The sequence below is a fragment of the Epinephelus moara genome, chromosome 16 (assembly GCF_006386435.1).
Source record: "Epinephelus moara isolate mb chromosome 16, YSFRI_EMoa_1.0, whole genome shotgun sequence".
In the NCBI taxonomy this organism is placed as follows: Eukaryota; Metazoa; Chordata; class Actinopteri; order Perciformes; family Serranidae; genus Epinephelus; species Epinephelus moara.
This window is the reverse complement of record NC_065521.1, coordinates 13,198,081-13,213,948: the sequence shown is the minus strand read 5'-3', so window position 1 is coordinate 13,213,948 and position 15,868 is coordinate 13,198,081. Positions and strand designations below refer to the sequence as shown.

At 40.4% G+C, this 15,868-nt stretch overlaps 1 protein-coding gene across 3 annotated transcripts in view; it reads right to left on the bottom strand.

Moving 5' to 3' along the window:
- Positions 1-15,868, bottom strand: part of hdac7a (histone deacetylase 7a) — an 80,907-nt gene that overhangs the window by 35,609 nt on the left and 29,430 nt on the right. Inside the window, exon 1 of one of the 3 annotated variants that reach the window (XM_050064407.1) lies at positions 4,523-4,627. The exons of the other annotated variants lie outside the window; for them this stretch is intronic. The gene's annotated coding sequence lies outside the window, so the exon portion shown is untranslated. Of the gene's footprint in view, positions 1-4,522; positions 4,628-15,868 lie in introns of those variants that run through there. 3 annotated transcript variants of the gene reach the window in all.

The following is a 15,868-nucleotide window of genomic DNA, read 5'->3' as shown; positions in this document are numbered from 1 at the left end:
TAACATCAGAGTCAAGCTGTTTCGGTGTTGTGAGTTTGTTAACACTGTTTACCAGCTTGGTGTTATATCAGCTGGGCAGACATTTAACTGTTCACCGGGAGAAGAACAACTCCTGAGATGGCAGTAACAGAAAGTTTGCTGATTCGGCATCAGACTCCCAGCGCAAAAAGGATCAAATGCAGGTATCGTTTGATTGGAGACGATGGAGACCAAACTACTAGGTACTTGGTTATTTCAGTCAATACCTTAAAAGTATCTAGTCCCATTACCCAAGCCTACTACCAAATACACACCCATGAATGAGGCATGAACATAAAAAGATGCGTGGATGTGACAGATACTGCAGGACACGTCATTGACAGCCTTCTATAGTCTTCTTTACTAAAACAAAGTGATGCCCACAACTCAGCCTACAGCTCAACAGAGAGACTGTACAGGAGTCCTTCTTCTTTTGTGTTTCTGACAGTAGCTGCTCAAGGTGTGTAATTTTGGACGGAATCTGAGACCTGTGTTATTGTTGTTACCGGCAGTAACCACAGGTGTTGCCAAATCAACCAGGACCTTAGTCCAGTACAGTCAGCTTCTCTTGAAACAATGCACAGTAAAACTAAACATTGTGTGTGTGTGTGTGTGTGTGTGTGTGTCTGTGTCTGTATGTGTCTGTGTGAGTATGCGTGGGAGTGTCATTATGAAAATCACCAACGACACAGTACGATACAGCCGGTCTGGTTATAGAGGCCGTTGGGAATGTGCTGATTTATCTGAAAGATTAGACACATGTTCTCCATATACACAAAACAACATACTTGGTGCACGTTCATGTGTGTGTGTAGATGTGTGTGTGAGACAAAGACAGCCTATCCAACTGCCTTGGTAATCCCTTCCTACGGATTCCTCCCCTCTCTATTCTTTTATTCTTAACATGAGTTCTGCTTAGTCAGGACTCGTTCTACAGGTAAGACAAGGATATACAAAGCTCTCTCCCTCTCTCTTTCTAGTTTCCTATATCCCTCTCTCTCTCTCCATTCTGTCTCATGGAGTGGAAAGATGTTGGCAGAGTGAAAGCTGAGGAGTGAAAAAGCTACGCAGTGCAAGAGAATAGGGGCAATAAAATAAAAAATAGAAAGAGAAAATGGACAGACCAGACCAAATGAAAAAATGAGGAAGCTAAATGACAAGAAAGGCCAGTTGATCAGCAATCTTTAACAACCTGCAGATGAGTGTCAATTTCTACACACTCAAGGAGGAGCTGACAGCCAGCATAGTGCCACTAGTGATAGATTCTCAGGCTGTACAAAGTCAGCAACCAACTGAGCAGATGCCACCACTTTGTCTTGACACACATCCAAATATAGCTACAACGCTTTCTTCTGTTCTGACTGTACAGTGTGTGCGAGTGTGTCTAAATCACACTACACCTTTTAGAGGCAACAGCTACTTTCAGTAGATAAAGTCGTCATTACCTCAGGGTATCTGTGAGGCTGCTGAAAATAATACTTTGATGCAAATTAAGGCACTTCATGGAGTTGACTGAGAGACAATAAAAGGGAGGAAACATGGAGTGAGAGACACAAGGAGAAGGGGCTGACAGGACAACCTGACACTGCTGTCAAGCATTCTCCTCTTGACTCCATCTCTATCACTCCCATCATCCCATTCTCCTGAAGCCTAGAGTGGCGCGCAGCTGTGTTATTATAATGTCTGTGTGCATGTGCGTTGAAAAGGTTATTTGCATAAAATAGGCTGCAACAGCATCTCTTTCGCGTCTCTTTCATATCTCTGTCTTTGTGCCCCTGCAATAAAAAACATTTGTTTCCTAGTTCTGTCAGCTCAACAATGTTTGCACTTACTTGGAACACCTTATGAATTGCTGTGTGTATGTGTGTGTGTGTAAGTGTGAGTATTCATTCCAAAGAATTACTGATCCAAGTTTACAGCATGTCTTTGCAGCTCATTGCCAAAGAAAACAGTTCCCATTTCATCTAAAGCAAACAAACGCGGGGTCAAAGCCGCAGGTTCAAGTCTGGCTTTCCTTAAGCAAATGGAGACGGAAAAAAAATAATAACACTTATTATGAATTATGAGGCTGTATATGAAATGCTCAGCTCTCCTTTTGACAAATTTAGCAAATATGTTTTAGCAAATAAGTTTCCATTTTCTGATCCAATATTCATCTGGAATAACAGAACATGGATATTACGTCTTAGAGCAAAAAACTGGTTTCCAGTGTAGCACAACACTCATTGTGTCACTTTTGTGATATTCAGTGACTAATGAGATGTATTTTTGCAAACAAACCTAGTTTCATTCTAAAACAAGACCTAGTAGATTAATACTACTAGGGCTGCAAGATGAAAACAGTCAAGCCAAAACGAAGCACTGCCCACAGGCTGGAGGAAACATTCTCATTTTACAGCTAAACAGTACACTAAAATATGTTTCTGAAAACATATGAGGCAAAAATAGACAATGCAGTAAAAAATCTTCATTCATACTTGATCAGCGCTGACCTGTTTGACAGTTTGACCGCAGCTCATGAGCAGTGACATGATGTTTTTTGTACAGACTATTTATCTCATGTGCTATTGAGTGGATGCAGTTAGAGTTTCAGCAAATATGGCAAAAAGTTGTAAAGGTTACCAACTACTTGAAATTGTGTGACTAAAATCAACTGTAAAATGTAAAGATATTAAAAAAAGAAAGAAGCCGAAGCCAGCAAATGTTTGGTATATAAATAAATCACTCACACATTCAATCGATTATCAATAGATCAATCAAATAAAAGGCCTAAGGTTTCAGCACTAAGTATTACCCTCCTGTCAGAGCAACAGTTCAGAGCCAACAGGCTACGAACAGAAATTTAGGGAATTAACTGGCACCAAAATTGTACAGTTGTATATTGTCAAAGCTCTTGCAATTCCTCACTTCCTGATTTAGAAAAGCCAAAACTCAACTTTATGCTGAAAGTGCATTTTTAACCTTCCTCTAGACAGTTGCCTCAAATACGGCCTCCATTTATCATAACAGAAGGTTTTCAGGGATTCGTCAAGAAAACAGACAACAGATAAATTACTGCAGGGAGTCCAACTGAAACAGGACAACAGTCTCTCCAGGACATTTTTTAGGGGAACACCACCTAAATTAAGAATTCCAATATGTTATTTCCATGGCCAGGAAGGTTCAATCAGTATGTGTGATCACAAGCTACTCTCTATAAAAGCTAGAAACAAAAGAAGTAAGTATCAAAACTGTGATGTTAAGTTTAATGTCTGGAGCCGGTCCATAGATAATGAATGGGAGACTGATTTTATGGACAGAACGTCTTTTTCTTTTTCATATCCAAATGAGCTTTATTCTATTGCAGTGTTTTCAGTTCTGAAAATGTACCCATACACTCAGAACATTCCCCTGGGTGCTCTCAGTGTCATCTACAACATATTTTAGCATTCATTGTCTATGAAGCAGCTCCAGACTTAAAACATGGTGTCATCACAAGTTTGAGTTAAAGCACTCTCGTTTTTGGATTTGGGAGAGAGCTGTTTGCTAATATTTGGTACTGTCTTAGACCATATGAATAAAGTATGAAATCTAAAAATGGACCCTTTAAATAACTCCCAAAAACATGACTTTTCAAAGTTGTTAAAAAATGAAACTGTCAGTTCTTAAAACACTTAGATAGATACACCATATTGACATTTAACATGTATAGCTTTCCCATAGGAACAAACCAGTGGGACACTAAAGGAACCCAAAATAGCACGATCCCAAAACAGACACAGCTACTGTGCAATAACACACAGGCCAATGTCAGTGGCCTCCTGCAACCGATCCCACAGTGGATGTTCTCATTCACGTTAAAGGTGCATTTCAACTGATCGTCTGTACGGAAGTTACAACGTGCACTAGAGAAAGCGTAGTGGCATTAGAGATGCATGCATGGATTTGTACAACAGGTGTGTTCGTGCATGTGTAAGAGTGTTTGTGCACAGCCGACAGAGAGGACGGAGTGTACGTGCCTGTGAGTGTGTGTGTGTGTGACAGTAACGGAGGAAGGTTGATGTATAATGCAGCGTGGGTCCAGTTTCCTAAGTCCTCAGTGAGTTTCCATAAACATCCAAGGCTGCTGTCTGTTAGGTCAGCAAGCTCTCACACAGACACACACATACACACACACACACACACAGACACACAGTGTTGCTGCTGCTGTTAAAACAAGTGTACTAGTGACAGCAGTGCAAGAAGAGTCTTGCAGAATGAACGAGACAGACACAGAGGGAATTAATTAACACAAGAAAAAAACCCTCCTCTATCTCTCTTTCTTTCGCCTTCAGCTCTATGCTGGACTCGATCATCACACTTTGTCAGACACCACAGCAGACTTCCAGTGCGCAGTAAGATCAAAAGAGTTTGACACAACAGGTTTCACCTTCCATTTACAAGATATAAATGTCCACAAAGACAACAAGCCTGCACACGTGCACGCAAAACACACAAGGTAAAGGATAAAGTCAAAGGCACATACCCGTGTTTGTCTTGTAAATATCCGGCTATGTGAAAACCCCAGTAGCACTTCTGCCTCAGCCAGCTCACAGCAGGATCTATAATTAGACAGAGAGCTCCACTCCCCTCCAGTCATCTTTTACTGTCGGCCACATCCTCTTTTCTTTAACTCCTTCTCTTTCTTCTCCCTCCCTCCTTCTCTCTATCTCTGTCTCTATTTGTTGACACTGACCGACACCAAACTGTTGATTTCATCATTTCATTGACACAGTAGAGGCACCTTGTCTGGAGGTGTATCTGCAGACTTCTGACAGAAAAGGCTTTTTAAAGAATTTTAACTTTTGACATGAAACTTAAAATGTGCAAATAAAGAAAAAGGTTAGCAAGATATGAATGCTGTGATGAAATTTAAGACCTCTATTAACACTGCAGGAGGGATTTTAAGACTTCTCAAGCCTTTACACTTTTTAAAGCACCCTGTTGCACAACAAGAGCATTTCAGCTTCTCCTACACTACAGATTTTTTTAATTGTGACACTTTGGCCAGTGGTGACCATCAGTGCTTGCCAGTGAAGGATCTTTACAATCCATCCCATAAACAACAGGGATTGTAACCATGGTAACGGGGGTGGTCGGGGCCGGCAGGAAGTTGAGTCTATAAAAACACAACAATGACAGAACCAGGGTGGCTTCCTGTTTAAGAGCTGAGTTTAGACTCCCATTTCCTCCCCTCTCCTCCCCCTGCTGATGTTGTGACGCTGCTGCCGCAGTGCCCTCGAGCCCTACGGCAGTAAACTTCCCCATCGGACTGCATGCTCAGACGGTAAAACCAAAACAACCACGGCTTCTTTGACTCTCACTCACACACTCCTAAATCTGTGTTCCCGTTCCTCTCGATGTATGGCTTTAGTGAAAATGCTCAGGGCTTTGCCATCCATTAACGACTCAGATTAATGACTAACAGTGGCCCTGAAGGCAACACACTAATGTACTGAACACACAATCACTCACAAAACACACCCGTACGGGAACATGGAAAACTACTAAGTAAACTATTGACAATCCAGTTAAATTGTGTTTCATCTATTTCTAATGTTTGTGGGGCTAAAAGGGATTAAATGTTTTCTTGTATAACTAAAATAAGTTAGATCCAAGATCCTCCAAACTATAGTTGGAGGAAACCAGGCCATCATGTTTGTGAGTAAAACAACTTGTTACATGAGAACATTGTCATTGTCAGGCTGTTCACATTCATTGTTCCTACGTATACCTACAAAAAGTAGCTGCAATTCACATGTAACCTAAGTAATCGTGAGCCAGGAGACTGTGATCATGTGACCTATGCACTGCGGGCTGCCTGCTTTCATACGATGGGAGCAAAGGAGGAAGTCAGCTCACGTAGTATAAAGAGCAACAAAGTCCATGTAAGACATGGGTTAGTGGACAGGTCAAACAAGCACAGGACTTTGACCCAGGAGACCGGGGTTTGTGACATGTGTGAAACTAAAATTCAGCATTAAGTTATTTTAAGTTACGTACGTGTCACATCACATCGTCACGTCATAACGTCATTACATCCTATTTTCATGTTACGTTAAGTACATAATGTGATGATGCCCAATCATGATTCTTTTTCTAAACCTAAATTTAACTTAACCTGTAGGGGCGCTATTTCGAAAGAGCCTATCATGTTAATTGTTGGATGGGGATGCGCTGCTGTTAGCATAACAATAATTATTATTATTTTTTTTTTTTTTTACACACACATACTATTAAAGAAATAACAAACATTTTTGGGAAACACTGGTTTTTCCCTTTTTTAGTTTTGCTTTGTTACCTTTTGGCCAAGCCAGGCTAGCTGCTTCCCCTGTCTCCAGTCTTTTTGCTAAGCCAAGCTAAGCATCTCCTGGCTTCATATGAAACAGCCAGACACAGGGTGGGATCAATCTTCTCATCTGACTCTTGGCATGGAGAATAAATGTATTTCTCAATGTGTTGACCTATTCCTTTAAATGTGCCATTACATAACAATGTGAAGGGTGTTGTTGTTTTTTCAAATAAAAGTGCAGACACAGGATGTCTATAGTCGGTTACAATCTCTGCCAATCACACTGTTTCCCAGCATGGGTAATTTCAGCTGACTGTTGCATTGCTTTTGCAATGCTACAGTATGCTTACTTCAGTTTTGGGGAAGTGTAGTGGTGTGGTGTTTCTGCACAGATCACTTGTCAATCAAAGTGGTTGCACCAATGAGACATCTTCGTCTCAGGATTTTCAGTTTGACAACATTTGAGTTTCTGTAGGTGGTGCTATGTGTTTTATATGTCTTTTTGAACCATGTTGGGTGTTGCGGGTCATTTATGACACCCAATCTTTTCACTATTATTTTAAAACAATAGATAGAGAAATGGCGGGGGAAACAGTCTTTTTACCCAGCCTGTAAATGTTGGGAAAGTGTGACTTTTAAAATCATACCAGAGACAGTTATTTATTTATATTGATGATTTATTATAGCTATGATTAATTACACTCACTATAATACAGTATCACTATCCTACAGCCATTAACGCCATGATGTAATAGACTGCTACATCACTCGTGCCATTAGCCTATGTTTTGACGATGTGCTATATTGTTAAAATGTAGGGATCTGCAACCTCCAGAACTACAGGTCCTTAGAGGCTCAGAATGTTTTCTTTTTTTTTACAAGTGGCTAAACAATCTAACACTGTTTGGATAAAGCGTTCCTTTTTGTTTAACCAGAAACATCCCCAAAATCACTATCGCCAAACCCATCAGACTCCATTTAAATAAACAGTAATTTTAGTGTGTGTAGAGCCAGCATATTTTCACATCTAACTGGGTGAATTAAGGATTTATTTCAACCAAACCAGAGTTGGTGATTGCTGGAACAGTGAAAAGACTAACCAAGATGGCTTCTGTGAGTTTTATTTTATTTCTGTGGACTATAGTGTGTTTTACAATGATTAAATTACTGTTTATTCAAATGGAGTCTGGTGGGTTTGATGGAAGTGATTTTGGGGCTGTTTCTGGTTAAACAAAAAGGATCTTACTCTTTAACAAAATGGTCTTTCTCTGTAGGGATCCTTTCAATAATCTTGCAGAAAATTAAAATAATCTGAGCATGTTAGTGGCAAAAATTAGCACTTATAGGCGACGTATTTTCATGGTGCAAATATTGTCTGGAATGCTTACATTGTAGCCTGACCCTGCCGACTGCAGCGCTCTCGCTCTTGCTCTTGGACCAATTTCCAAAAATTTTCCCATTAGTCACTTCAGACACATAACATGGGAAAAATAGGGTCTAGATTGAAAAACACCCTTTAACTCTGGATTTTTAAATTTATTTGACGTGTGGAAAACCACAAAGCGACTCTTCAGCATGGTAGCGAATGCGGTGGTTTTTCCCCTTGATGTATAAGGATGTGACATCTTATGGGTGTTCCCATTAATACTGACCGTATCTATGACCTGTTCTTTTGGAAATGTAAAACTCATCACTTCCTATGAACCAAAGCATCTTCCCAGAAAAGACCAAAAAGACACCTATAGTTTAGAGCAACAATTTTGCATTAATTTTGCATTTAATTTATTGTTGATTTACTGTTGTTTACAACAATCACTGTTTAGTGTAGGGCTAAATGCATGCATCAGTATGGAGGTGATTAAGAGCCCACTGTGATAGGGTAAAAGGTGCAGGAGGTGAGGGTGTATTCACTTAAAAAATCTACAGAGTTGCTAAATCGGCCTTGCACAACACAGGATCTCTATGAATAGTCTGGTACTGACAGTTAGGATCACATGGTCTTTACTCTGGAAGCTCTCTCTCCCATCAGACCTAAGTGCTTTGCACACAAATACTGAGTAAATGTGTTATTTCAGTTCAGGTTTCAGGTTCCATACATTGTAATAAAGACCCCTTCATTTCATTAAGTCTCTAATGCCTCTTGTTTCTTTCAGATTAATTAAATGTTTTTCAGTCTGCTTTATTACGTGAACACTCTCTCTTTCTTGCCACCTTTTGCTCTCACTAACACTCACTCATTCCTTCTCCAACTTATCTTCCTCTCGCTCTCACTCTATCTCCTGTCTGTCTTTCTTTCCCTCCTTCATGCTGAGGAATCCACAGCTGTCACTCCCATTCAAAACCTCTCCTCTTCCCATAGCAGCTGGCCAGACTGCGGTTTGTGTGTGTGTGTGTGTGTGTGTGTGTGTGTGTGTGTGTAGGCCTGCCTGCCCCCCTACAACTGTCGCCAAACTATTTCTATATTTATGGTGTTGCTCTGCTGGTGCATACTTGAGTGTTCAAGTGTAAATGGTAGTGTGTGTGGCTGTCGACAAGTTTAAGAACTACCCTCTGCTGTATGTGTGTGTGTGTGTCTGTGTGTTACAAGGATAGCAAGATGAGGGCAACACTCTTAAGTGAGAACATTTTGTTGGTGTTCACATCTACAGAGGGTTAAGTGAGGACACTGGGGGCATCTAAATCATCCACGTGTCTCTGGTTGATCTCTGGCTCCAGGCCTTCATGTGAGCCTTTTGTTGAGGGAGGGATGATTTTATGTTCTCATTATGTACAGAAAAAAATCCACCCTTAGATACTCTCACACTCCCCAAACTCATCTATCATGTTCAGTTCTTCAGTACTATATTCATATAGTGTTCTCTCTACTTTTTATACTTTGCTACATTTCACAGAAGGCCTTTTGCCAGCGCCCATGCAGTGGTTGCATACGTGTTGCACTAAGTCAAAAGCAGGCTGTGGTTACATAATTTCTGTTCAAACAAATAAAACATACTGATGAATAATTTAATGGAGTTAATTGTTTAACTTAGGTTCAGGAGCAGGACCACGCCTCAACCACTCCCCTAATTACCTGACTAACATATATATACCAGCACAGCGCTACCACAGGCCTCTCAGATCTCTCGAACCCACCCTCCCTCCCCCTCTGTTCCTCTATCTTGTCAATCCGCTGTGTGCCTCTCCTCATCTCACTCTAGGCATCGACTGGGGGGCTTCCTAACAGCACGGGCTCATCAAGACACGAGACGGAACCCCCACACTGAGTCTCTTCACCCCCATCTACACCTCACCCAGTCCGACCCTCCGATGACGTCATCTCCATCCTGATTCACTCATCTGCAAATCTGCACTCCCCCATTCATCACCACCCCATTCATAACCATTACTCTGACAATCACATCATTAAATCTTTAAACTGCACATCGTTGTGGCGTGGTCCTTGCTAGTGAATTGATTACTAATGCCTCATTTAAATTGCATGGTTCGGCTCGACTCAACTCGACTACCAGACACTTTATTTTGTTTTCCACTGGGGATAGTAGCCCTTCAATGTAGGTGGTGCCGTGACACCATCTTCAGCATGACACCACTTTTCATTGGCAACCAAACTGAGAAATGTCTGCACTTTTTCTAAAATCTGGGTCAAGTAAATCCAAAAACTGTTATCGATGTTGACGGTAGTTTGGCTATTTAAAAATGGTGGGTGTATGCACGATGTCCAATGTCACACTCATATGTTTCTCTCTAACCAATCAGTGGTCTACAGAGTTTTAACTCCACCTTTCAATATCAACTTAGCTTGCTTAGAACCTTTACCAAGGTGTCCCAAGTACTATCTACAACTTTTGCTAATCAGAAACCACAAATAAGCGGGTTAAAGCTGCGCCATACCGTCAAATTCTGCATAAGAGTCTAAAGCCATGCTATCAGCTTTGGGAGGATGTACTTTTGCTTCGAGCTAAATGCTAATGTCAGCATGCTGATGTTTAGCAGGTGTAATGTTTAACCCGTTCTGCAGTGCATTCTGGTCTACTAAGGCTACAGTGAGTGAAGATGCCGGGAGCTTTTCATCATCTACAATAATGTAACTGGTTTGACTGTTAAATTCTGGAGCGACAATCGTCCATTTGTAGAAGCCAAAAAAAAAAAAAAGACATTTAGCACGTCGACGTCTTGGGAACAAGGAAATGCAGCAATTTAAAAAAGTAAACCCGGAAATACAAGTACAACGATGTATTTTCTCTTCACAGGTGAAGAGAAAATACATCTGAAGACTTTATGAAGTCTTCATGAAGTCTTAAAGGACCAGTGTGCAGGATTTAAGAGGATCTATTGGAATATGGTATTTTAAATTATGTTTTTATCAGTGTATAATCATCTGAAACTGAGAATTGTTATGTTTTTGATACCTTAGAAAGAGCCCTTCATTTCTACATGCGGGTTCTCTTCCACAGAGCCAACCATGCACCGCCATGTTTCTACAGTAGCCCAGAATGGACAAACCAAACACTGGCTCCAGAGAGGGCCTTTTGCATTTTTATGTTGAAATGGTGGCTTGAATTTGGTGGCACAAGTGCAGCCACTGTAGATTCTCCTACACATTTGGAAAGGGAGGAGTATTGAGTTGGTTGCAATTTGCAACCTCACCACTAGATGCCACTAAACCCTACATACTAGACCTTTAATAAATTCAAGTAGGGTTTTGGTTTGGGGTCAACATCATCTGGACAAGATTGATGTCTGACACACAAGCATTCACAAGCAACTGTTACTTTAAAAAAAAATTACAGGTTTCCAAATTTGGCTGCTCTTACCTCTTCTCAAAGAGATTTATGAATGTCGTGCGAGCTCGTAAAAGAGGAATCTAAGTAAGTTATTACATCCTGCTCTGCTTCAGATAAACAGGTGCTTTAAAATTCCGCCAGTCTGCATGCCAACAATACACCCATTTACATAACTCGCACAGGTTACACACACATAAACATTCCATGTGCCTCTGTCATCTTTCGCTCGACTCGGTGTTGCAATTTGCCTGAAGCTTAACACTCAAGAACAACTCACTCATTATTACACACACAAACACACACACACACACACAAACGAAAGAGTGAATGTGAATGCCTCTGTCTGTCATGAGAGCAGACACCAAGTGTGCTGTCCAGCTTGACAAATGACAGTGAATTTGTCCTCTTGCTGCAGAGTCAATAAAGGCAAAGCTAAGAGTTCCGCCTCAGAACCTAAGTGACATTCTCATCTCTGTTTCCCATCTTTAACACCATCTAATCGATACGTCGATAAAGCTTGGTCAACTTTAAAGAATAAATCTGATCAATGTTTGATTGACAAGTGATCTACTGGATCTCACCTTGCTTTGCATCTTAACTACAGTGCATTTTACATACTTTTCTGAAAACAAAATTCCTCTCTTGAAACAGGTGCTGCTTTGAATCAGCTGATGATCTATGCAAATATACTAGTTCTTCCTGTGGGTAAATTCTTTGTTTTCCTGGTGTCTTCCTCCACAGGTAGGTCAGAGGTCATGATCAGTTACAAACAGATGAGCTGAGGCTTAAAGGCATTTACTGCTTTGATCATGAACACCTCTCCATCAGGGTCAACAAGGGGGCTGGACTCAGTCCTCCCTCTTTGAAGTGCTTACCCCGTCACTCTGTACTCCATAATACTTTCTAAATAAAATAATTCTGCTGCATGTTAGGTAAAGATCAGCATAGCAGAAAGAATTACTGCTTTATGGGGATGCACCATTTTAACGGCTGATATTCACTTTGTTGACTGCCATCAGCCTATCGGCAAATAAGACTGCATTCAGCAATGGCAGTGGCCGATGTTTTTCTGTTGTGTCTCACCAATTTTGCACAGGCTAAAATCTAGGGCTCAAGACTATAACCATGTTTCGTCATCCTGGGAACAACAGAAAATGTGTTTGGGATGAACAGAGATCTTCCAGGGACAACTTTGTGACAAAAAGACACGGTAAACTCACTGTGGTCGCACCAGGGGATGCATCCTATTGTTTCCTTGATAATACTATATTATGAACAACAAATCCCTGTTGATATCCGCAGAAGGAGAGGTACTTTACGTTAGCTGTTAGCTGTTAGCACATGGTAGCTGGAACTAACAGCTAACTGAGGTTGCATAGAGATACATTATGATGGGTTCAATGTCAATTCAGTAAAAATTAGTATTGTGTGAAGGTAACTTATAATGTTATCATGATAAGTTCAAAAGTAATCTTGTAAAACTTTGTTTCAGGCGAGCAACTTGAATCAGTCTGTTTAAAGGATAAATTAAAATGAAATCAATATGAAAACAGATGTTAGAGAGAAAATTGTGATATAGTAAATGTAGTAAACAGGCCTTTGAAGCAGTTTCTAATAAAGATGTTTTTCATTTTTAAAAAGGTTATATTAATATTATTGAATTTGTGCCCACTCAAAGATCGTGTTGTGAGGGATTATTTTTTAATAATGAAGATTTCTTTGTTTCCATAGCACCAAAAGGGCATAGCTACCAACATAAACAACAATGAAAAAAAAACTTCAGTATCGGCCAAATTGTTATTTTAAACATCTGTATCAGTATCGGCCCAATATTTCACAATCGGTGCATCCCTACTGTTTAAGTATCTAATCATGAATGTTTAACTCATCAGGAATGTGGAGTCTTCTGGAACACCTGACAGGAATAAGTACTGTGGAAATGCCCTCTGGCGAAGCAACGTTTCCTCCAGCTGATGCAATACAGATGCTCGACAGCAGCACTGGTCTTACTGGGCAGCTCTCAGGAAAACCCTTCCTCAACCATCAAATACGCAATACACATAAGGTTAGAAACAGACTTGCTTTAAGTGTATACGCTCAGTCAAGCTCTGTGTATTTTCTCATTCTTACAGATCTCGAAACAAATGATCTGTCACTACACCTGAAAGTGAAGACTTTTTGAGGTTTGATCGTACAGATCTTCAAAAATTCAAGATGACAAATTGACTCCGATATCTCTACAAATCTGTCAATGCTCGCTTTTGCTCCATCGCACTCCTGCTCCCCTTACATCAAACACATTCTCCGCATTTCCCAACACTGATAAAGCCACTCAACACAGCAGCTCACTCAAAGGGATCTCCCCCTTTTATCTTTTATAACATACACACACATCACACGGTCACAATACACTCACGCAACAGATTCACACTTACTCTGAAACACAATGCCAGATCAGGCAAATAAATGTTAACACCACACAACACTTACATATTGATTGTTTCATCTATTTTCACAAATACTTTGCAATGCTGACAGGGAAATGATTTCAAATGAAGTGACTGATCCAGCTGGTTATCAGTGGTGAAAACAGTGAGTCATGAAAACAGTGGTGACTTGGTGACTGCTGCACTGATAGCCTGTGGTTATAGTGGGGAGATTGGGAGCTACAAAAAAAGCTACAATCAGCAGCAAAGGCTTTTGTGCTGATAAAAACGAGAGTAGCTTATCTGCTTTTCCTGCTGAAGCCTCAGTCTACCCTGCAGACAGGAGACCATTTGATTTAACTCGGCAAAATTATATATATGTTTTCTGCTGGATTAAGAAGATGGGTTATAAAACTGACTCTCAGTTCGATAACTTAATGAGCATAGAAAACTCATCAGCACAGAAATACTGTATGAATCTTAAGTATTTAAATTTCTGACATCAAACAGGCACAAAAAATAAACAACACCTTTTTAATTCATTTTAAAACAGCTTTCAAGACTCAAAGCTGGACCGTATGACCTGTTCACATGGAAGCTTTTTATAGTTAACACAACACCTCACGCTGACTGACTGCCAGAGCAACTAACATGGAAAAACTTTGCTTCCTGTTGCAACTGCAAGAGATTAATGAACTGAAATATACGTGTGAAAAAGAGTTTGCTGACAGGACTCTGACATCTGTCACCATCTAACATCTCTTACTTCATCTTCTTATTTTGATACATCTTTCTACCCCCTATCTCTATTTCTATATACACTATGAATCTTTTTGCTGCCTTTCAATTTCTTCATCTCATTTTTTTTTTATCTATGTTCTCTCCTTGGTAAAAGTTAACGTGTTCCAGGAAGGCAGCTTCATGAATATGCACAGTCACACTCGGCTGTCTGCACGGACAACAAAGGAAGAAGACATTAACATTCCTGCACATGCTCTGCACTCTGGTCAGGGATGAACACACACACACACACACACACACACACACGGACACACAGGCGAAAAAAGAAGCCATACATGAACACAGTCAGGGCTGAACCTTGATGCACTGATACTGACACACATAGATGAGTGTCTCTTTCACAGACACATGAAGATGCTTATGGCTATGGAGCAGAAATAACATTATCTGCATTTACTGTAACTCCCTCCTTTCTGGCATCAACCAAAAGTCACTCTCTCGCCTGCACCTAGCTCAGAATGCAGCAGCTTGGCTTCTTACTGGTTTAAACAGACAACATCACATCACCCCAATGCTGCATTCTCCCCACTGGCTCCCTGTTCGATTTAGAATCAATTTGAAGATTTACCTGATCATTTTAACTCATGTCTGGGTTTTGCTCCAAGCTGCAAAGCAAAAATGCTGACCCCATATGAGCCAGTGTGCATCCTCAGATCCTCAGGTGGGGACTTCCTGTCTGGTCCATAGTCAAAGCTTAAACTTAAAGATGACTGTGCTTTCGCCAACAGGGTGCCTCGGCTGATGATATAAGGCTGACAGAATCAGAGACTTCTCTTAAATCACTTCTGAAAAACATTTTTTATAGGACCATTTTTATGTAATGTCGTCTTTCTATGATTTTTTTCTGTCACCTTTTTTACTGCTTTTATTCTTTTTGTTTGTATTTATTTACGATTAATCTTGTCTTGCTTTTGTTTGGCCTTTCTGTTTTTCTTTCTGTTGTTCTATTGTTGTCTTGAGTATTCTGCTTTTGCTTTGTCTGTCAAAGCACTTTGTGAACCCTGTTCTTTAAGGTGTCATAGACATAAATTTATTATTATCATTATTTAGAAATGGTACAAGTTACAGAGTTAAGAAACTTTCTACAGGGGCGTCGGTGGCTTAGTGGTAGAGCAGGCGCCCCATGTACAAGGCTGTTGCCGCTGCGGCCCGGGTTCGAATCCAACCTGTGGCCCTTTGCTGCATGTCATCCCCTCTCTCTCTCTCTCCCCCCTTCACACTTACCTGTCCTGTCCATTAAAGGCAAAATGGCCCAAAAAAATATCTTAAAAAAAAAGAAAGAAACTTTTTATGATTCCCTTAGCAGCTGATAGCTCTAGTTTAGAGCTTAAACAGTGTTGTCACGACACTGGAATTTGTAATTTCCACACATTACCTTAAAAAATATCGATATTCTGCAATACCACAGTCGAAAAAAACTGACATTAAGGGCACAAAATGTATTTATTTTTATTAAAAGATTATTATAACAAGACTACAAAATGACGACTATTACTTTTCTTTGCATTGTTAGCAGCAGAGAACAGCAG